Genomic DNA, 22,940 nt, shown 5'->3' on the forward strand with positions numbered 1-22,940 from the left:
TGCAGAAGATGTTAATATCAATAGTTCTAATGGAGGCAAAGAAAATATCTGGGCATCTGAGCTAGATTATCGCTGGCTAGTGAGTGTGCATGTGTGAATGTGCATGTGTGTGACTAAAATGACCGGTTTCCCCTGCAGAATGCACCACTGGGGATAGAATGATACAGGGAATGGCTTATGGTCTGTGTGTCTGATGGTAAAAATCAATGACTTGCCTTATTGAAAGGTGCCCTCAGGGGCAAAAAGCAGTGAATAGCTTATTAGTTTGTGTGTGCATGCTGGCAGATGATAAAGCAGCATTGAAATCAGTCATAGACCATAATAAAGTACCCATCCCCATCTTAAAGCCAGTGTGTACTTCTGTCTCAGGGGAATATGCCTCCATTAACCCAAACTGCGCAGTAACTCATCTTTAACCACAGTACAAATATGCAGTAGAAGAGGAACCAGTAATGATTTCTTATGGTTACTGATGCAAAAAATATAGCAGATGAATTACTGGTGTGCAGGGCAAGATTCTTTTCGGTGTAATATTCCATGATTTTATTTTACTATTATCTGGAATGGTGTGGATGGAGTCCAGCTGAGGATCTGGCCTGATACCAGGAATATTTTACTCATTTCCAAAATAAAAGAAGAAAACATGGAGTGATGCAACAAAGAAAAGATGCAAGAGACAGAATGTTCCGACCTTTTTTCCCCATCAGTAAAATCTGTTTTGGAGTATATTCAGGTCATCCATTCAGATACATAAGACCCACATACAACTACATTGTCACTGAAGCATTTATTGACCTTAAAATGTTGTCATGCTAGGCATTACGTGTCATGCCCTGGGATGCTGTGCTTTGATGACACACATCTGACTAATGCCAATAATGCCTTCAGCAAACATAATAGCCATTTAATGTGGAGCTTTCCCATAAGATCACTAGGGTAGATTCAGGCAAAGAATGAGAGGTGATGATTTCTCTTGGTTGCAAGGTGAAAGTACTGACTTCAGTAAGTATTTTCATGCTTTAATTATTTCCTAAGAGATGCTGACGGCATCTGTGCTCGTATCCATGGATATCCCAAACTAGTACAAAGTGTGTCTTTTTTAAAGGACTTGACACTTCAAATATGTAGTATTTTGTCTTGAAATATGTCATAGCGATGGCCATATGGGGCAGAATAACTCCCTTAGCTGGAGTAACTGATGTGTAGCATTTATTAAACAGATGGATAGACACGTGTACACTCACACACAGCTCTGCTAACATTATGTTAGTTGTGGCACTCCCTGAAGGACATGCCTCTGGAAACCACAGGCAGAATTCCTGTCATCATATTGTTATGTAGAAAGGTGCTAATGGCTTCCATAATGGAGCTTCTAATAAAATGCTATACAAGAAAAGCTGGGCATATAGTATAGCAGTTGCATCCAGAAAGTCAATAGGACTCTTGTTCTTGTCTTAGAAATTTCTGAATTTCCCATTGCAGCAGCTGCTGAAGGAAGAGCAATTGGGCTAAGAAGCCTTGCAGCAGGAGTTTCCCAGGTGTAAACTCAAGGGAAGGAAGAGGGAGAGACGGTCTAAGCAGCCAGCTTCAATTGAGATTTGCAAGTGCCCTGGAAGGAAGTGGTGGAAGTATTGGTGGGTAGGATAGAGAAATCTACACTTGATTTGTAGAAATCAACAGCTAGTTGTTGTCCCCTCTTAAGAAAGCAGACCTTGTCAGGTACAAAATGTATGCCTCTTACATTTAGGGTAATCCTTCACACTTCATCACAATGTAAAAGACCACTCCTTTTCTACTGTGGCAGATGTCTACAGCTTTACTGACTGAACACAGTAATTCAAAAGAAAAACAAGAAACAGAAACAAAAGTCCCCATCAAAATCATCACTGACAAATTAAACTTGTGGAAAACAAATGGCAATCACTCTCTATTAGCTACTCACAAATTTGATTTTACGAGAAGACAACACATCATGACATAACCTGAAAAACTATTGCAAAACATAGCAGCTGTTGCGAAAGAAATGTGATACATCAGATGGAAGTGAATGGCTGAAATTTTTCATTCTACTTTGCAGGACAGCAGTTGCACAGCCTGATACAAATTTAATCTTTTGTTTGTTTGTTTTACAGGTATGCATGCAGCACCCTGCAAAGCACTGCTGAAGAAACAGAGCACTTGTGCTCTCTCACTTTGTCTTCTTCAGAACAACTCATAGAATCACAGAACCATAGAATCATTCAGGTTGGAAGGGACCTTAATGATCATCCAGTTCCAATCCCCTGCCATGGGCAGGGACACTTCCCACTAGACCAGGTTGCTCAAAGCCCCCCTCCAGCCTGGCCTTGAACTCATATGCGACATTAAGCTGTAAATGTTTTCAGTTATTCTCTACTTCATTCCACTGTATAAAGCACTTTTTGGGGGGTGGTCTGCATCTGTGAACTTGGACAAGCCACTCCTTGTATGGCATTATGTAGGGGTAAAAACATTTTGTAGCACTAGCATGTTGTGAGGACTGATTGTGAAGAAAGATTGGAAAATGGCTAGTCTGTCTGGTAATATGGAGCACATATGTATCTAAGACAGATTAATAATGACATGCTTTATGTGATATATTATATAAAACATGTTTGAAATTTGTCAACATTGGATTGTTCCATTGCTGGATCAATCTTTTCCTTATCACCGCATTTTGGGCTTTCAACACAATCATGAAAGGATTTCAAATAACACTAGGAGAATACGCAGGTGAACAGAAATGAAGGAATGGGAATTGCACTTGGAAAAGGAAGTGGGGTCTTTCTGTAAAGACAACTGGCTTTTATCTCCTCACAGCTGACCATATGCTGAGAGTGCAGACTATTCCCCAGCTAAACACGAAGCAAGGAGTGGCAGGTAGAAAGGCAAAAATGAATCCACTTAATACTGCTAATTTTTTAGAGGGGAACACAACCTTCCTTGCACCAGTCCAAAGTTCCTCTAGTTCTTTAAAAGATACACAGCGATTTTGGACTTGTTGCAACACAGAGCGAGAGAGAGAATTAAAATCACTGTGTTGCCAGTATGGACAATTTTCCAAGACTAATTTGCAATCAAGAAGATCAGTTACTGTACACTTGATTGCAATGCTTCCCCCACAGAAAGTCCACACCAGTAACCACACTTGCTTGGTGCCTCAGTCTCTCCTAGCTCAATTCTTTTGAAAGGAAAAGACACAACTGAGGACTGATCCAAAGCCTCCCGAATCCAATGTGTGCATTTATGCTAGGTTTTAGATGAGATAAGGATTGTCCTTTTAAAACAGATCTTCCCGTTTCCCCCATTTACTGTGCTTTGGTTTGCTCTTGGATAGCACTGGATTCCTTTCAAACAAAACTAAATGGGCAATGCACCCCAGGAGCGTACCTCCATGTGCCAGTTCACAACAGGAGGTCAGTCCACAGAACCAGACTAGAGCTCATCTAAAGTAACCCTCCTTTCCCAAACACACACCCTGTAGGTACCAGGTCCGTACCACCCACTGGTTCAAGCTGCAGATATGTGCCTCTGGTGCTGTCCTCCTTGTGACCGCAGATATAGCCAAGGAGATTCCCTCCTGGACACCTGACCCCTGCACAGCCTGGGGGAATTGAAGAGATCTCTGCACAAAGGAAGGGGAAGACTGGGGAGCATTATAAGTCATGACACAGGCTTCCAGCTAAAATGGGAAAATACATTTTGTTTGCTCTAGTTGGATCTTACCTCACAAGCTGCAATTTCACACACAATAAAAGAAAATATATGCAAAAATTATTGTGGACACTAACACATCTTTTTTTTTCTTTCTTTTTTTTTTTTCTTCTTTCCTAGGAACCTCATAATCAGACTGTACTGATTCCCTAAGGAGGTAAATTTGATATTTCTCCAGTGTGAATCCAGACCCCTTCTGGATATTAATCCACTTCACAAAGTCATTACGAATAATTTAGCATAAAAGCAGCCTTTTTCCTCACAAGACAAAGCGCTGAGGCTGAAGCATTTGTAGAGCAGTGTGAAAAACATACTGTAGCTGCCTTGGCTCCATTTGGATGGAGTATAAATAAGGAATTTTGGCTGCAATTCCTGTCAGTCTCTTAGTCTTATTTAGCACAAATATTCAGGAAAAACAATGATAATATCATTTGGCTTTCTTTTTCTTCTTTTTCTTTTTTTTTTTTTTTATAGTGCTAAGTCAATGCATAATTACTGGAAAGCATTTCTGACTGAATTTTAGATGAGCATTTTGACAAAATATAATATTGGAAACAATCTTTATCAAACATTCATGTGTAGTGTGAGAGATAAAAACAGGAATCCATAATTCATACGGCAGAGTGTATTACCAAGTGTGAATAAGAGGCTGAATTTAAATGAGGAGGTCTGAACAATATTTTCTGCGAGGCATCTGCTTTAATCATTTACATTATTCACTAGGTTTTCCAGAACCGTAAATCTTAAATATATATTTGTGTTTGTGAGAACGTGTATGTAAATACACACATATATGCACACATACACAAAGCATTATACATATCCACACATCAGCACACATTCATGCAGACACTGAAATGTGTTTGCATACAGAGACATAACAGCTTAGGGCCTGATCCTGAAATCGTTCTACGTGAATGGGAGGACTCCTATTGACAGTGATGGATTTGGGGATCAAGACCTTAGTGCCTTGGTTTTTCACCTCTTACCCTGAGCTTGCAGATTAAAGTAAAAGGCAAGACAAGTCTTTATTTACCCTAAAATAATTGAAACATTTACTTAGTTGACAACGCACATTACAGAAGAGCAGGAAACCCACAGTGAATCCCCCCCGCACTGACACGAAATCCTAAAGACCTTTATGTCAACTGTTTTATCCAACTGACATTCTTACCCAAATTGTGTTTTCAGGACCGGCTCCCTATGCTTCAGGGTGCAATGACAAGAGAGACCCTTGAGTGAGCAGCTGTGTGGGGCTTGATGGCAGCCTGCACAGGGGCCCCATCCAGATCCAAGGCTTCCTGTACCCCACTGACCCACCTCAACTCAGACGGGAAGGAATTTTAATCCTCCTCCCAGTGGTTGTCTCTGCCTGGTTTGACTCTGCCTCTACCCCTTCGATGTTGACTCTTGCCAAGGTAGCAAAAGGAGTCACCTAATCATCGCTGGGTGCTTCACTAAGCCTTAAACAGATTTTTGGTCCATGATTAAGCAGGCCCTCTTCTCATTGGGCTTTCAAATCCCAGAGTGCTGTTTTTAACATAATAATGCTTAGATTTCATATAAATTTATCTACTTGCTTATCATAATTCACACCTTCACACAGGTATGGTTTATGCATATAGCAGTTACTGGCTCCTTTTTGACTTGCAGGAAAGCAAGTGAGGAGTGATAATGAGTTTGAGGGCTTGATGTTCCCTTCCTCATTGTGGAGGGACATCAAGATTGCCTTTATTTTTTTCCAGTTGTGGCTACAGCATACAGTCTAGCCCTCTTATTGAGAATCTCTTTCCAGAGGACTGTGTAGTACCTGAGGAAGAGTCATGATGGCAAATAACAAAAGACAAAGGCCAGCACTAGCCCAGGTTCAGGGTGTGATGCTCATGTATCTATTCTGACATTATACCCTATATAAGGAGCATTCGCTGTGCCAGCTTCTGTGTAACTATGTCATCTGCATAACTAATCCTTTTATTTCCATGTCGCCGTTTAGTGGCCGGTGAAGCAATGTCACAAAGCAGTAGCTGTCACTTCGTTTCAGGAGAAGGCCAGAGGACTAGGAATAGCTGAGCTCTACTGCAGGGGCAAGGTCCACCTCCTCTGACGGGGCTCAGAGATTGCCTGTTTAAAGAAATCTGTCTCTGCTCCTTCCACTGCTGTTCATTTGTTATAAACAACCCACGTTGGCTTTTTTTTTGTTCAATAGAACTCCGGGTGTTGCTTTTTTATCCCTTCCACTCCTCAACCCCTTTCTATTTCATAAGAACATGTTTCCTCATCCTAGCAGATCTGTTTGCCAGGTCAGGAACAGCTGGTATTGCTGCACAGGAGGTTGTCGTGCTCTGGTATGTATGTGTTTATTTAAATAATTGTTACTTTCTTGAAGCGTAACAGTGAACGCATGATAGAAGAAAAATACCAAAGCAGTAAAAATCTTTCAATTCACTGAGATATATAGGGCATATTAAAAAAAAAAAAAAATCACAAAGTTTTTAATTATATACAGCAGACAAGTTGATGAGGAATCATGCATGAAATCCATGCACTCTGAAGACCAATGAAAAGGAATTTCACCTCTTTTTATGAAGCTGAGCCCAAGTGATTAAAACGATTGTGCCCTATCATTTTAATTCTCTTTCCTCTAAGCTTTCTTTAATGGTGCCCTCTTCCATGCTTAAGCAAAATGATGAATTAATTCAGTTTCTCCCCTGTGGGGCAGAAGAAAAGCAAGATTCAACACATCCCATTCTGCCAATATTTCATTCACAAGGCACATTACATTTACCCATTTTTTCCATCCTTGATTGTTTTATATTGTTATCCTGAGGAATGTACACAGATCATAGAATTTGTGACTGTGAGACATTCTGATAAGACAAGAAATCGGATGTACTGCAAAATTGTGCAACGTAATTTGGAACAAGGCACTGCTGAGAGGATGGGGAAGAAGGACAGGCACAGATTTTCTAGAAGAGAAAAAAGGGCTGAGCTTCCCCTCCATTGATACTGTCCTGTCTGGGGTATATACTATTGATGCAATTGTATAGCTCCTACAGCTTCCAACTATATGGTCACAACTGCACCCAGTGATCTTCCTTTGTGGCTAATCCCTTGGGAGTACTGACACTGCCCAGTTTTAGCCCTTTAGCTGAGACAGGAACCAAGGCTCTGGCTGTGTCCCTTCCTTATGAAGGAAGTTGCTGTAGAGCTTATGATGTTACATGATCCCAAAAGAGGAGGACAGGTATCCTGTATTTTGACCCTGATATTTTCAGGGGGGAAAATACTGAAACATCTGGCATACTGATGTGGCTCATGGCCTCTTTCAAGCAAAGAATGGCCACCAGCCCAAAGAAAGCTTTTGACAGCCTGGCCCATGCCCAGTTCATGTAGCCTCTGTAGTGTGTCTGTCTCCCAAGGATGACCACAAACCTCACTCCAGTAAGAGTTGCTATTTAGCGCTATGTATTTGGCCAATAGGGAGGTTCATCAGTCAGTCTCTGGTGCATTTACTGTCCAGGACTCCTTCAGGTGGAAGTAGGCCATCCCCTCAGAAGGCATGCCAATGCTTCCTTGTGTCTGAGTGACAGCTGGCTGCTGTAAACTAGAAGTCTTGATTAAAGCTCATTTGCTGTATCTTCTTTAAGTAGCATCTTCCTAGTGGAAAACCCCTTTCATCTTCTTGGAAAAACCTCAGTAACAAATAAGGAGCAATGCAGGATGCTAGTGAATTTTCTGGGTTATTCTGCTCTCAAGAAGGGAAAGATTAGAAATGGGACTTGGTTTTGAATCAAATATTGGTTACAGAAAAGCAGCTTGGTAAGGGACCTCTGTGTTTGGGTCCAAACTGCAGCATCATCTGTTATTCAGACTCTTGGCACAGGGCAAAACATTTTCACTTGATGTAGCCTTTGTCATGGTAATTGATAACTGTATTGTCACATCTTTTCAGTAAATCACATCTTTTCAAGAAACTGTCAATAAGGTCTGGGTTGACTGCAACAGGGTCATGGAAGTCATCACATGGTGAGAGAATAGATTGTGACTGTGACACAGGGCACCCATATGTTTCTGAAAAACATCTGTTTGAGTGCCCCTTTTGGGAGGGTAAATCGGTGTAGAAAAATGAAGGATAGAAGTGGGTAGGGACTTTTAGATGTCACAAATCGTGTATTAGGCAGATGAGTGAAGTAGAGGTGAATACTAGAGGAGCCTTGCTGAGGGAGATTGAAGAATTTAGCCATTGAAAGGTTTGTCTACTCGTGTTATATGTAGATGGGATTCACTTTGGGTAGGTGGTTGTCCTAAAAGTTTGAAGTGTGAATTTGCAAGGGTGCTGTAGCTCAGGGAACAATCCCTGGTGGAGACCCCAAGTCAGTGTCAGCATGATCATTAGGACTAAGTGACGACCCACAAACTAGAAATAGCCAGTGGACCTCTTTCACTGGCCTGCCACTTTTACCTTAGAGAAGATGAGAGGTGGCTTGAAAGTAGTGAGAAAAATCCTTCTTTGTGCTGCAAGACTCAGCTAGACAACGTGAAAAGCAAGTGAACAATGCCTCCGTATGTTGACCAACAAAACAAAGGAGATGCCCTTAATTATATTTCCTAGGCTTAACAGGAGCACCTTAAAAGGAAGCACCTTAAAGAGAATGATCCAGCACAACTCAATCTGTAAAAGTGAAGATTAAAGAAAGTATGGGTCACTTATTTTTTTGTATGGCCAATTTCTCCTTAAGAAAAATAATTCAAGCCTATATATACATTCATGACAGAACATATTCAGATGAGATATTTTGCTACAATTTGAACATGAGCAATGTTAAAACCTAGTTTTCTAATAAAGATTCCATCTGCATAAATAATGGCTTACTGCAGCTTAATAAACCTACCCCTCCTACATAATTATGTAGGAAGTGTAATATTGTGTTGCCTTGGTCCAACATTCTCCTCCCCTCACAAACTCAAACACACACAGATTCCATTTGTAATTAACAGCAAAATTCTCTGTATTAGTTTTCTTTGCACTTTATAGAATAACAGAGAGATTAATTAAGAGGTCTGTATTTCTATTTCAAGGTTCAAGTACTTCCACTGAGCACATTGTGCTTTCAGAATCCCTAGTGTCAGCAGAATTCCTTACTTCAAAACACAGACATTTCTCTTCCTTAAATTTTCCTTTTATATATGCGATTACTAAATGATTAGTTAGTGAGTAGTTAGGAGGCCCAGACTACATTGTCACCTGTTATAAATCTAAGGCCAGAGTCTGCTGTGCTGTCAAGGTGGGCAAGGGAAGCTGCATAAACATTGTAAGACCGGGTGATGCTGACTGAAGAGACCTTCAGATCTTAGCTGTTTGGGTAGGTGGTTGTCCTAAAAGTTTGAAGTGTGAATTTGCAAGGGTGCTGTAGCTCAGGGAACAATCCCTGGTGGAGACCCCAAGTCAGTGTCAGCATGATCATTAGGACTAAGTGACGACCCACAAACTAGAAATAGCCAGACCTCTTTCACTGGCCTGCCACTTTTACCTTAGAGAAGATGAGAGGTGGCTTGAAAGTAGTGAGAAAAATCCTTCTTTGTGCTGCAAGACTCAGCTAGACAACGTGAAAAGCAAGTGAACAATGCCTCCGTATGTTGACCAACAAAACAAAGGAGATGCCCTTAATTATATTTCCTAGGCTTAACAGGAGCACCTTAAAAGGAAGCACCTTAAAGAGAATGATCCAGCACAACTCAATCTGTAAAAGTGAAGATTAAAGAAAGTATGGGTCACTTTTTTTTTTGTATGGCCAATTTCTCCTTAAGAAAAATAATTCAAGCCTATATATACATTCATGACAGAACATATTCAGATGAGATATTTTGCTACAATTTGAACATGAGCAATGTTAAAACCTAGTTTTCTAATAAAGATTCCATCTGCATAAATAATGGCTTACTGCAGCTTAATAAACCTACCCCTCCTACATAATTATGTAGGAAGTGTAATATTGTGTTGCCTTGGTCCAACATTCTCCTCCCCTCACAAACTCAAACACACACAGATTCCATTTGTAATTAACAGCAAAATTCTCTGTATTAGTTTTCTTTGCACTTTATAGAATAACAGAGAGATTAATTAAGAGGTCTGTATTTCTATTTCAAGGTTCAAGTACTTCCACTGAGCACATTGTGCTTTCAGAATCCCTAGTGTCAGCAGAATTCCTTACTTCAAAACACAGACATTTCTCTTCCTTAAATTTTCCTTTTATATATGCGATTACTAAATGATTAGTTAGTGAGTAGTTAGGAGGCCCAGACTACATTGTCACCTGTTATAAATCTAAGGCCAGAGTCTGCTGTGCTGTCAAGGTGGGCAAGGGAAGCTGCATAAACATTGTAAGACCGGGTGATGCTGACTGAAGAGACCTTCAGATCTTAGCTGTTACCCTTTAAGCTGTTCTGGAAAATCTGAACTTGGTAAACCCACCTATATCTTCATTGAAACCAATGGAACAGCCCCACAGCAGCTCACATGCCTGTGCTCCCCACAGACAGGACAGCCTTCAGCCATACCACTGTAATGTAGACGTGTGCTGTATCAGAGACATTACTCCTTCTGCAGCCCTTGATGTTCGTCATCCTCGCACCCTGCTCTTGTAGACATAGACTTGGACAAGGTAATGAAACCTCCTGCAGTAACCTAAAACCTGCCACCTTTTTGTTTTCCTTTTTACAAATTTAAAATATTTTTTCTAGTCAATCTTGAGGCTCACCCACACATCTAAATTGTTATCAGATTTTGCTCTAATGACTCAAATCAATTATTTCATTAAGTTTAGAAACTGCATAAAAGCACTCCTATACATGCAGTTAAAATTTGCTTGGCACACACACATACACTTAGGAAAAAAAAAGAAAAGCTTTAAACAATGCTCATACCTAACTGAAGCACACTCTTATCTTTAAATATAGCCTTTCATTAGTAAACCAGGCAAACGAATGTAAAAATGCTCTTTTTCCTCTAATTATCTTCTATAACACCTTTTCTACTTTTTTTTTCCCAGTGGGTGAACAGTCCTATTGAGAGGACTATGTATGTCTTAATCCTAAAAAATATTTATTTTTGTCACCAATTTCTGTACAGGAGTAGTGCCACTCTCACTACAGGAGAGTGAGAGTAGACAACAAGGGCTTTGATAAAAACCATTTAGTCCTATTCAGCAGAAATCTTTGAGCTTTGCTGACTAAGTTTACATCTTTCCCTAAAGACAAACAGAGATTTAAATGACCACCCTGAAGAGGAGCCTTGGTGTCTGCAAATGAATATACAAAAAACAAAAAACAGCAGAATTAAACTCTCTTCTACTTGTGCCCAGAAAAATATTTCTCTGCTGTTGTGCCATAACTGCAGTTCTGTGAAATGGGAAGTGATCTCTCTGGAATGAGAGAAATGTTATCTTGTGACAGAATTGGATGGAGACTGTGGGCCAGACTTCTGCTTGTTTAGTTCCTAAACAGTTGAGTGTTTTCTGTAACTCCCATGGAGATCTGCAGGAATCAAGAACACTCACCAATAAAGGCACTGGCAATCAGGTGTTAAGGGGCAATGTTGTTCAGTGGACTCTTGTAACCAAGTATTTAAACTCAAGGTCAGAGTTAAAATGAATAGAGGAAGGAAACAATTTTCCAGCAAGGTAGGGGCCAGGAAGTTGCACTTTGAAGTTGTAGCAGTTCTTTCATGAAGACTTGATTATTGACACCATCAACACGTGGAGTTCTCAGGTGTGAAAAAAATACTACCATTTAAACAAGAGTAGAGCCAAAGGCAAGTGACCGTTCTAGGATGCGCTTGCAAGGGCACTGTTTTTATCCATCAAGGTTAGCTACAGGCTTACTTTATATGATCTAATATATAGTTTTGGCAAATAAAAGACTAAGCAGTATAAAATAATTGACAGACCTCGATCCAACCATTTACTTTTCAGTGTATCACTTAAAAGTTCTTGAGAATAAGAAATGCTTGTATTTTTAAAATAGATTGCAGTGAAATGTAATAAAGTAATTACAATCTGTGAAGAAAGTTATAGCTAATATGCAGCATATGAAAACATCTGGGATCAGACTCTGAGATGAGCTCGGCACCTACCCACCTTCTGTTTCATGGCCATGTATGGCATTGCTTAAAAGCTGAGAAAAGGAATGTGGTTGACATCTATTAGCAAATATGTTCTAAAAATGTTTTAAAGGCCTAAGGCCACTGAGTGCGTATGATAAAATATTCACTGACTGCTCCATGCTAGATGGTGTGAGTATATTGGAATATGCTGATCCGCATAAGGCACCACCATTGCTTTAGACAAAGCCTGAGATAACCCAACAGCCCTGCTCCCATTCAAGAAAATGTAGAGGACACTATTTCCCAATAATTTGGAAAGCAGCTAGAAAGTTCTGAGCATTTTTTTTTAAAGTTCTGCACAACAGAAAATTAAAACTCAAGCACTAAATGAAAGCAAATTTAAGAATCACAGAAATGAGGCATTGCAAAAGAAAAGTCTTGCTCCTGTGACAGAAGCTACCATGATGCTGAACAGATTCCTTGAGCCCCTGGACTACACTACCATAGTCAGTCTGGGTATCTATCATGGCTGTTACATTTCAGACAGAGAGTCCAACCCAGAGAGGGGAATAGAAAAATAAGGTAATCAAGCTAGAAATATCGAAATAGGGTTTTTTTAAAGGGTAGATTTTTGTGAAATAAGACTTTTTTTTTTTTTTAATTTGCTTAAATATTTTCCACTCTAAAATAATTTCTAATCCAAAATAATTTTTGAAGAAAAAAGTTTTGATCATCCTTATCTGACATACAATGGAAAAACTCAATTATTATACCAAGAAGTATTCTGTCTGAAGCTTACTTATTCTTCCTGAGAAAGATCCCAATGAGATAATGTTCTTCAGCCCTTTTTCTAATTTCCAGTTATCTTCTCAAAGATCAGAGAGCCACTTGGCAGGGCTTGCCCTCATTATTGAGAGAGGAAGTTGGAAAGCATTGTTATGAAAACATTACTTTTTAAAAAATTAGTAATAATAATATTCACATTGTTTATGTAGATTAACTTTAAATAAACATAAATTAAAATAAGATTTTATGCCTACACCAAAGAACTGTTATAATTAGCTCTTTGTTTCCCCTTGATTCACCACTGAACTGCGAGACACTGTCACAGGTATGTAGAGAATGCAAAAAAATCAGAGATGTAGTGAAGGATGTATTTTGGAAAGTAATGAAAATTTTGCACTTTCTAAGCAGACTTTAACAGCCTGTCATCCACGGGAAAATCCCCATGGGTCTTCTACTCCCAAACAGTATTTTGGGAAAATCCCGTCATCTCTTCCCACTACAGCCTTCTGTAATTGAGACTGAGAACTGTATTCAGTTAATCTTTGGGTTCACCTAAGTATGTATCACTCTTCTAAGTCTGCCTTTCAAGGTGCCTATGTAAAGCCCACTCATTTTTGAAGAGCAGACTGTTAAATCATGCTCCACAGAAGATTTCTTTATGCAAACAAAGTCTCTCTTAAATAGTGAAAATAAAACAGAAACCAGAACTATTTATTCCAAGTAAGGGGAACTCCATCTGCCTTTAATCAGTACTGGGATAACAAAGAGACGGTGCAGATTTTCAGTCATGTGTTTTTGTGCAGATGTGTAAACCAGAGATTGTGGGTGTGTAAGACACAGGCACGTACGTATCCCTGTGCACGGTTATCCCCACGCACCTCATAAATGACACATTCAAAATTCTCCTTCCTCACCACAGTTCATGTCCACAGGTTTGCATGGCCATTAGATTTTTTTTTTTTGTTTAAGCTGGATTTTTTTCTAATAAAAAAATCGTTGTTTCATGATCCTTTTTTAGGGTGACTGGATTTTTTTTTGTTTAAGCTGGAGTTTTTTCTAATAAAAAATATCATTGTTTCATGATCCTTTTTTAGGGTGACTGGGAGAAAAAAAAGATCTTTTAAAAAAAACATCATGACACTGACAGTAGTTAGGAGGTTAACCTATTGCTAACATGACCTCAAACTGAGAAAGCTTTTCATCACCAGCTCAGATGGTAGCAAACAAAAATCATTATCTATCTGATGGTTGCTCAGAAATCTAGGAGGGCATGAGCAGAGAATCTCATTCCATTTCTTAGTGGATAAATAGGGATTCACAGCATGCAAATGCTTCTCACGCTGTCAAAAGTCACTAAATTAGCTGTGATCAGGGGTTGATTAGGAATCATAAAGGATAAGCATCTTTTTTCCTCATCCAAAAAACTGCTCTCTATAGAACAGGGCAGCTCTTCTTTGTGTTCAGTAGAGTTCAACAAACTACACTACAAACCTGAACCTAAGGCTGTTTTATCTGGCATCTTTCTCAAAACTGCATTTGTACTTCACTCAAACTTTGTGAATGAAAATGTCTTCAACCATAGCTGCTTCGAGCTCATTTTTAAGCAAACCTTGTTCCTGAATCACACTTAGTGTAAGAGAAGAAAACTTTTTGTTTCCTGAAGCTTTGTCAAGCATCACTCAGACCTGTCAGGCCCATACTGTCTGTTTATAATTACCCGGCAGGTTAATGAGACATGTAGCAGCCATGCAACCTCCTGCACTGATTTCATCCCTCCTTCTCCCTCTACCCTATCTCTCTTGGCCCTTGTGCACTCTCTGTTCCTTCAGGAACATGCCTGGATGGCTCTGTGTCTCTAGAGGCATTCAGTTACAGGACTAACAGATAAAAATATGAATGCCACCTTGTTCCCCAGAATTTCCCTTTTATTGGCACAGGTTTATTTTCAAAGTGCATGTTAGATATTACGTTGAGTGCATTTTTAGAATGGGGACTGGGGAACAAGAGTGCAATGGTCTTAAAAATGTTTTTGTTTATACTTTTTTAAAACTTTGGTATTTCAGGAGGTAGGAAAATAGAGATATTTGGGTTTAGTTTTTTGGGAAGGAGTAAGGGGAACAAGACACTCCTCAGCTATCTTCTGGCTGTATCCTTGGGACTGTGCCCAGAGATTCTGCACATTGCTCAATTAACATACTTCATGTTTTATGAGGTATAAAGTTGCTCCTCATGAGATGCATGACCCTAAGGCCAGTGGGATATGGCCAAACTTGTCACATTAGTGGGCTTTCAGAAAACAGTGCAAAATTCATTGCTTTTTTAGCTGTAAACCTGATTCAAACTCAGGTCTCAAGCTGAGAGGCTGGTGTATTAACCTAATGTGCCCACTTGACTCTCTCCTAAGTATCATGATAGATTTCTTTTAATCTGCTGCAGAAAATAAATTGCCGGAGAAAAAAAAAAAAGAAAAAAAAAAAAGATTTGTACTCTTTAAAGACTAATCACTTTCAGGCACTGTATGGCAAACAGCGAGATTCAGAATGAATCCTTTTGCTGCATTACTCATGACAGCTTACAACCCAGACTATTAAACATTCATCAATAAAAATTTAACATCCCATCTTCCCTTTGATATCTTCAACTGCTCCCTACATAAGACAACAAGAAGGCTTTCCACAGCTCAGTGTGATGGCAGGACATCAAAGCAGCCGCCACAGCTAGCCTGCTCCCAACAGTTTCGTGTATTTAGAAAGTAGAGTTGTCACATGGGAGGGGAAAAAGCAATGCAGGAGATTCTCTCTGGTTTGAATATATATAATCCCTCCCAAGGGGTGCAGTGTGTCCGTGTTGTGGCTGAGCAGCAAGTTGCAATTCACTTCTTTAGATAAGTATCTGACAGACCACACAGAAGCAGGAAAGAAGAGCTGGATATTTTCCTTTGTTAAACAATGAGCACTGCACACCAGGACTTTAACTGCTGGAAAAAAGGAAAGGCTTTTGCTGTAAAAATTACCAGGTTTTATTATATACTGGATTGAACAATTTGCTGTAGCTACTGTTTGCTGGAGAAGTGAAGTTGGTAAACAAATCTATTTGCTTTCCTGGAGCCTTAAGAAGATTTGTGCTTGACTTTGAAAAGCCAAGCAGGAAATTTTCAATGGGCAAGTCCAGTTCAAATCAGCAACTTCCATCTTCAGCTACTTAAGAGAGAAGAGCTGGAAAATTAAAGCCTGAAATTAAATCTAGAAATCTCAGAGACAAGTTCACAAGGGAAGATTTGGGGCAGTTTCTGCACCTTTAACCATGCTCAAACTTCATTTCCTGGTGACTTTTAATTTCTCTCATGTCTACTCTGGCCTAAAGCAAAAGGACAGTGCTGCATGAATTTGAGGGATAAAAAACTGGCTCAAACTTTAAAAAATTCAATCCAGGCTGAAGGTTCAGCATAAGTAATGTGATATCCATTTACTCACTTGAAATTTAGGTAACAGATTTCACCCATTGTCAATCCCAGTCTGGAACACCAACAGGTGATCTTACCTACTTTGTATGTACCATTATACCAGTGAATCAGCTGGTAAAGATTATGTTAAAAATCCTTATTTCCTATTTTATCCCTTTGCAATGTTTATTATAAAGCTTTAGTTTCATAGGGGAAAAAGATGGAATTTATGGAATGCCTGCTGGAAAACATACTACTCTTAGGCACTAAACCACGTTTGGATTCCTTGGAAACATCCCTCCTTCCGTTCCCTTTCGCTCCATGAATTCTTTCTACATCCCTCTCACCCAAATGACGCAGGTTCCCTTTAATCTATTTGTTTCCCTGTAACTGAAGAGCTGCTCAATCTTGTTTAAAAAGCACACCCTTTGGCGAAGCTGGGGCTGAGAGCAGCTTGTCCCTCTTCCTGAAATTAGGTCCGTTCATCTTGCAACTAAATTCATTATCACCAGACAGACTGTACACCCACAGCTCCACCAGAGCACCTGCCTGAATCTTCTCCCAACAACTGCTGGGCCTCAGCCATACTCATTGTCCTGAACCTGATTCAAATCCCATTGTAATTGGAAGACTTCTGTGACGCAGGTGGATTTTGGAAAGGGCCTCAGGGTCAATGAGCTCTTAGTTTTGTCCCATCTGCCTTTCTTCTGCTCCTACATGATGACACTGGCCATTTTGACTGCCTGCTGCCTGCCTGTGGTGGCTCAGGGTTTCAGGAGCAATGTTCCTGTCCAAAGGCTGCCTGTTCCAGGAGGAATGAAGGGTCAGAAGCTGGAAAAAAAATAATCCCGTGGTGTGCATCTTTCCAAACACTTATAATTTAGTCAGCCACATCTGCATTAGGACGAGGGACATAACAGGGTAAAAAGATAGTAAAAGAAACAAAATGATGTTCTCATGGTGGTAGAAGTTCTATTTTTCAAGACTCCTGAATTTCTTTGTTTTTTTATCAGGTGATTGATATCTTCCAGAAGCTGTCATTCAGCACAGCTTTTGATGGCATGTTATGCTATCAACTGGCTAAATAAATTGAATTTATGTCAGCAAAGGGCATGGAAAGAAGAGGAAGTATTGCCCAAAATTATGCATTAATTGACCTGGCTTTGCTTAGATGCAGTGACTCGTTTAGAAGGCAGAGTGCTGGTAAGGAAGCTCGGAAAGAACATGTTCCCTGTTGGCCACTCTGTCCCTCTGTGCAATTAGCAGAGAAACAAAGTTGTTAAGATTCCACAAGAACTGCAATCAAACCAGCTACAAGTGTTTTCTCTGGCCTATTACTTAGCTTTAGTTTCTCTCACCTAAAGATCCTCTAATCAATTATGGCACTGACATATTTGCTACCTAAAGATCCTTTACACTCTAATCAATTATGGCACTGACATATTTGCAGAACAACAAAACAAGTTTTAAACAAAACTCTAAAGGCAATAAATGCATTTTTTTTTTTCTGTAGTTATACTTAAAATCAATTCCAAGTTTTAAACAAAACTCTAGAGGCAATAAATGCATTTTTTTCTGTAGTTATACTTAAAATCAATTCCCAGTATTTTGAAATTTTCTCTAGCAATAGCAGCAGCAACCAATATCTTTCACCCAGATGCAAAAGGGTCTAGCATAATTAACATCACAAGCATGTTTTACAACTATTAGTGGGCTAAAAAATCACGGAAATGGGTACATTTTCCTATTTTGTTTTTCCTTGTTAAGAAGCAGATTTTTGTTGTTGTTGTTCGGGTTTTTTTTCCAGTTTGGAAATAATTCTGTATTCAGCTCCCCAGGATCTGTCTGTAATTCACTTAAGGGTTTTCCATTGACTTTCAGGCACTAGCAGTGAAATAAAAGGGCATAAGTGAGAGAACGAAATGATCTAGAAGGGATGAGAGATTTTATTTGATTTTGAGAGTCAAGAAGTACCAGAGCAAGAAAATCACCCCTCTTTATGTTGCTTCAGAGATGTAAAAGCATGTCAATAGTACTAGAGCAGGCACAGTTCTGAAATCCCACAACTGGTAGTGCCATCGGTAGTGCAACCAGTGGCAGAGATGCAGCTTTGAAAACAGCACAGAGTGCTGCTGTTCTGGCTCACGCTACACCATAATTTTTGTTTCAATGCAACTTCATCCCACACTAAATTTGCCTCTGCAATAAATAAATATCTGAACAAAGACTATTCGGAATGAAAATTACTTATTTTATGAAAATTTCAGACGTTTCCTAGCGTCAGTCTTGTTTACACAAAAATGATATCACTAAGAATACATTCACACCTGAGACCCATTTCAAGAGAAATTTAAATAGGGAGGATACAATTCACCCAGCTGCAGTTTTGCCAGGATAGTGAGACTTGCACCTTTCATTTCTCTGCAATTCCATGGGAATTTTAAAGACAGCTACACATCAGCATCTGCCATCCTTTTGAGCAGTCTCCCTCTTCCTTGCTCTTTCACCCAGTTTCCACTACATTCCTGAGCAAACACACTGCAAATACTCATCAGGATCTTTGGTTCTTTGAATATGCTAATGCGCACTGCTTAAGAGGGTGTGGTATGTGGGTTCAACTCATGTGGATTTGATTAGTGAAACTTAATCGACTGAAAATGGTATGATAAACATTCCTATTAATAATGACTTTCACTTCTTTGCTACCAAAGCTGGTGCAGCAGGCATTGCTATTTTTAAGCAGGATATATTCCTAATGTAGCAATCACGTGATGCGCAGAATAAGGCTTTGCTGCAGGGCAGAGCTGCATCTGCTATCTCAAATATGTAAGCTGTGACTATCATTTTAAAAGTAAAATTATCTCGATGTACTAGCCGTGCATACAATTTTCCTCCTCTTGAAGTAGATTCCAGACGACCGTCTGTCCTAACTGCAAAGCAATTTGAGCAAATTCTCAGCACTTTGGTCAAAATTCACACCTGTGCAGAGAGACTGCACAGACCAACGTGTCATTCAAGTCCCACTCAGGTTCTGTGAATCTTGTCTCTACTCGGTTCCTAAAAGATGGTGAGAGAGGAAGGTGCTCAGCTTGTCAGAAAAACAGGCACGCTCTTTTATGGTGGGAGTTCACTGTTTTGAAGTGACTTAGCTAGGTGTTTTGCACAGTGATGAAAGAATTCTCCAGTTTAAAATCAAAAGCTTCAAATATGGAAAATTTTTGAAGCTACCGAGGCACAAGTCTAGTTAGTTATAATTCTGCCTTGCAGCAATTTTAGCTCTAAATTTGCAGGATCTTCTCAAATTCGCACAGTCTTTTCCAATTTGCACCCAGCCATAAGTAACAGCAGACCTATATTTTACTAGTATAATTAGTAATTTTAAGCTCAAGTGGTGTTAGTGATGGTATTATAGTAATATAATAACAGTCAAGCTGTAAGCTGCTAGTATTAATGCAGAACAGTCATTCATCACTGGCTTTGACATTTGTGTAGTAGAAGCAGAAATTAAAAATAAGTCATGACAGTAGTGGAATAAGAAAAACATCAATGATACCAAGATAGCTAGTAGATTCCACCACTTTGCATCAGTTCTACAGGCAACGGGGGGACGTTGATACATAGGGGCTTATTTCTTTGCTGGTAGAAGAAAGTTAGAATTGTGCAATCTCTCAAACATCAGCCATCTACCCCTGGGGTCCCAATGCTTCGGTGAAAAAGTCCTGTGCATAGAACAAATAGTCTTGTAAAATTCTGTACTCTTGCATACTGCAAATCTGAACTAAGAAGAAAATGCAAAGAGTTAAGTATAAAATTTCCCATCCATTTGATTACGAACCACTTTCTTCCAACATCTGACAATCAAAAGCACATTAGCTGCTGTCACTCACCACCACTATTTTTATGTTGATATCTGTATAGAAGGAATTCAATCAACATATCAACTTGGTTCACATATGTAAACACACAGAAGCTGTTTCAGTCATGATAACCATAACTATTCTAGAGATTTTAAAATAACTTCATTTTCCCTCCTCCAGCTGCTACTGAAATATATTATGAATGAGAGAATTTAAAATAACTGAAATAATATCCTCAGTCTATAGGTAATGAAGTAAAAGAACAATTTGTGGGATTAAGTATCACACTGAGAAAAACACTATTGCCTAATTTATGGTGCATGCCCCGGCAAGAAAGGAGCCCAGAGAATGCAGTACCGACACGTAAAGCAGTGCCTGTCAGAGAAGTCAGTGCTGATCACCAGCACTGATGAAATGCAGCTCCCACAAAGAATGTCTCCCTCAGATAACTCTGAAGTGAAAACTACTAACACACACCGCTCCAGAAGATAAGAGAAGCTTTGTTTAATTACAGCAGCGGTCCCACGAGGCCGTGCTTGCAGGCACAGTTGGTTTGAAACTGGTCTGCCTGGGAGCGATCACTGGAGTGACACAATAACCTCTAAGTTGTCCTGAATAACTACTAGCCACCAGTGCAAACCCACCAGTAACAGTGCCGAGTCCCGAGCCAGCTCTGCATTCCTTAAATGTTTAAATGTTTTTCTGCGTTCATTTCAAACTGAGACAAACAGCTTCAGATTCGACTGTCTCTGTTAAGGAGTTACAGCACAGTTGCTTAACCCTGGATTTGAGCTCATCACTCAGTCACAAGCTTCTCCTCCCAGACTGAATTCAGCACACAACGTGCTGGTCCAGGGGTTTCTCACCACTCCCTCTGCTCACTCACACACAGCTCACACCAGAGCACTTGGCTGGCTTTAAGGTCTGGGCTGCCCCGAGCACCACTGCGCTCGCCAGGCTGCAAACACGCCAGTAAGGAGGAAATTCTAAAGAAAGCAGAAATGGAGAGATAGCAGGCATTTAACACAAAATATCTGAGCAGCATATGTCTGTAGATAATGAGCTGTCAGTAACAAAAATAAAAAAGTGGGCAATGTGCTGAATAGTTCTCTTTAGTGCATTTCAGTTGTTTTGAAGAAATGATGGTGGAGCTGGTGGTTAACCACTGCTCTTGACATTTTACGGATGTAACCAAGGGCTTGTAATAAAATCATGAAGCCTCCTGCTGTGAATGCTGTCCATTATTTGTTGAAGCATCACTTCCCATATAGCTGGAAGAGGGGAAGACAGGCAGTACACAAATAGCAATGTTAAGGCACAATATCACAAAGAAAGAGTCACAGCTCTATATCTAGGGTGATACATTGGTCTTAAAGACACATCGTCAACATAAGACAGTCCACAGGCCAGAGCTTAAAATCAGAACCTGGAGCTTAGGTTAGTCACACTTCATGATAAGAATCCATTTGAAATGGTTTATAGAGGGTTAATATGTGGTTAATAGATTCTTTAACGCACATTGCGAGCCCTCGTAGCTTTTGTGGTGATTATAGATGGTTGCAGATGGTTCCATGTACATCAGTGGCAAGTAATAAAGATGGTTATAAGTCACATTTGACCCTTCCATAAACAACCTATAATTATTTATTTAGACATCCACTAATCATTTATTAACTTTTCATACACTATAAATGGGACTCTTGGTTTCACTGCTGACTTGCTGTCATTTCTCAGAACACTCATCTTCCGTAATTATAAAACAAATAGAATAAAATTGGAAGATATGGACCTTGTGAAAATACTACTTAAGTTAAGGTTCAGTGACATGAGTTACAGAAGCCGACTTGAGTTACACAGTTTGGTCACTCCCAATTCCTTCTACCTTTTATAACAAGCAAGTGCTCCATGATACTTAGTTTTTGTGAAATAAATTCACATTCCCGATTAAAGAATCACTGTCATATTTGGTTGTACAGTATCCACACAACTAAAATTATGCATTAAAAATAGACAGGCAGTACCAGCCCAGAAACGGCAAGGATTATCATTATCTCTCTTTTATGTATACAAAACTGAGACATGCAAAAATAAAGAACTAAGTTTTTCTTAAAGATCACTGTCTTCACTTGCAGAGTGTACACCACTGTGGAAAATGCCTGGCTTGATTTTTGAAAAATGGAAAGCAAACCAAAATCCAGTGCTCCAGTTTCGCAGTGCTATGGAACATAGTCATGCTTTTACAACAGGATCCTGTCACTCCTTGTGAATATCAGAGAGGTATTTAGATAAAGTCATCAACCATGTAGGGCTGAGGACACCTGGGACATATTTAATCCCATCCTCTTTCTCTTCCTACTCCTGCCAATCTCAAATATTAAAAATAATAAAATGTGAGCCAGGCCTCAAAATGGTTGTTTTTCCTTCATTTCTTCTTTTTGAATTATCTTAAAAACCTATTGGTTTTTATCAATGGGTAGTCACATTTTCCAAGCATGCCAATCACATCTTCCAAATGCTGGAGTTAGAACCTTGCTTTGCAAGTTTTCAAAGTAAATCTAAGTTATTTCTGACAAAAAAGCAGCTGCCTCAAGACTTGCTAGAATATCAAAGGAGGTGGAAATACTGTAATTTTTACCATTTCTGAACATACAATTTTGCTCCTAATTAAACCAGACATGCTATCTAGCAAATGAGTTTGAGTTATACCCAACCCCAAGAGAATCAAGGGACCACACATTCCAGGCTTTCTTGAGTCAAAATAGGTGAATGCAATTTCTACAGATTCCTGTACGCCATCAGACAAAGATCCATCCTACCATCTTCATCACTTTTATTTTTGGTTCTAAGAAGATCCAAGAAGTATACAAAAAGAAAGAGGAAAGAAAACAAGCGGAACTATTTTTAACTCAAAACGGCTTGACTGAATTTTATCGAAGCACTGGGCAATGTTCCAGCAGTGAAGTGTGTGTTTTATACTATCCAGGCTGCTCTGCCCTTTCCTTCACATAATGCTAATGAGGAA

Source organism: Calidris pugnax, unplaced genomic scaffold (genome assembly GCF_001431845.1).
Source record: "Calidris pugnax isolate Ruff unplaced genomic scaffold, ASM143184v1 scaffold196, whole genome shotgun sequence".
Lineage (NCBI taxonomy): Eukaryota > Metazoa > Chordata > Aves > Charadriiformes > Scolopacidae > Calidris > Calidris pugnax.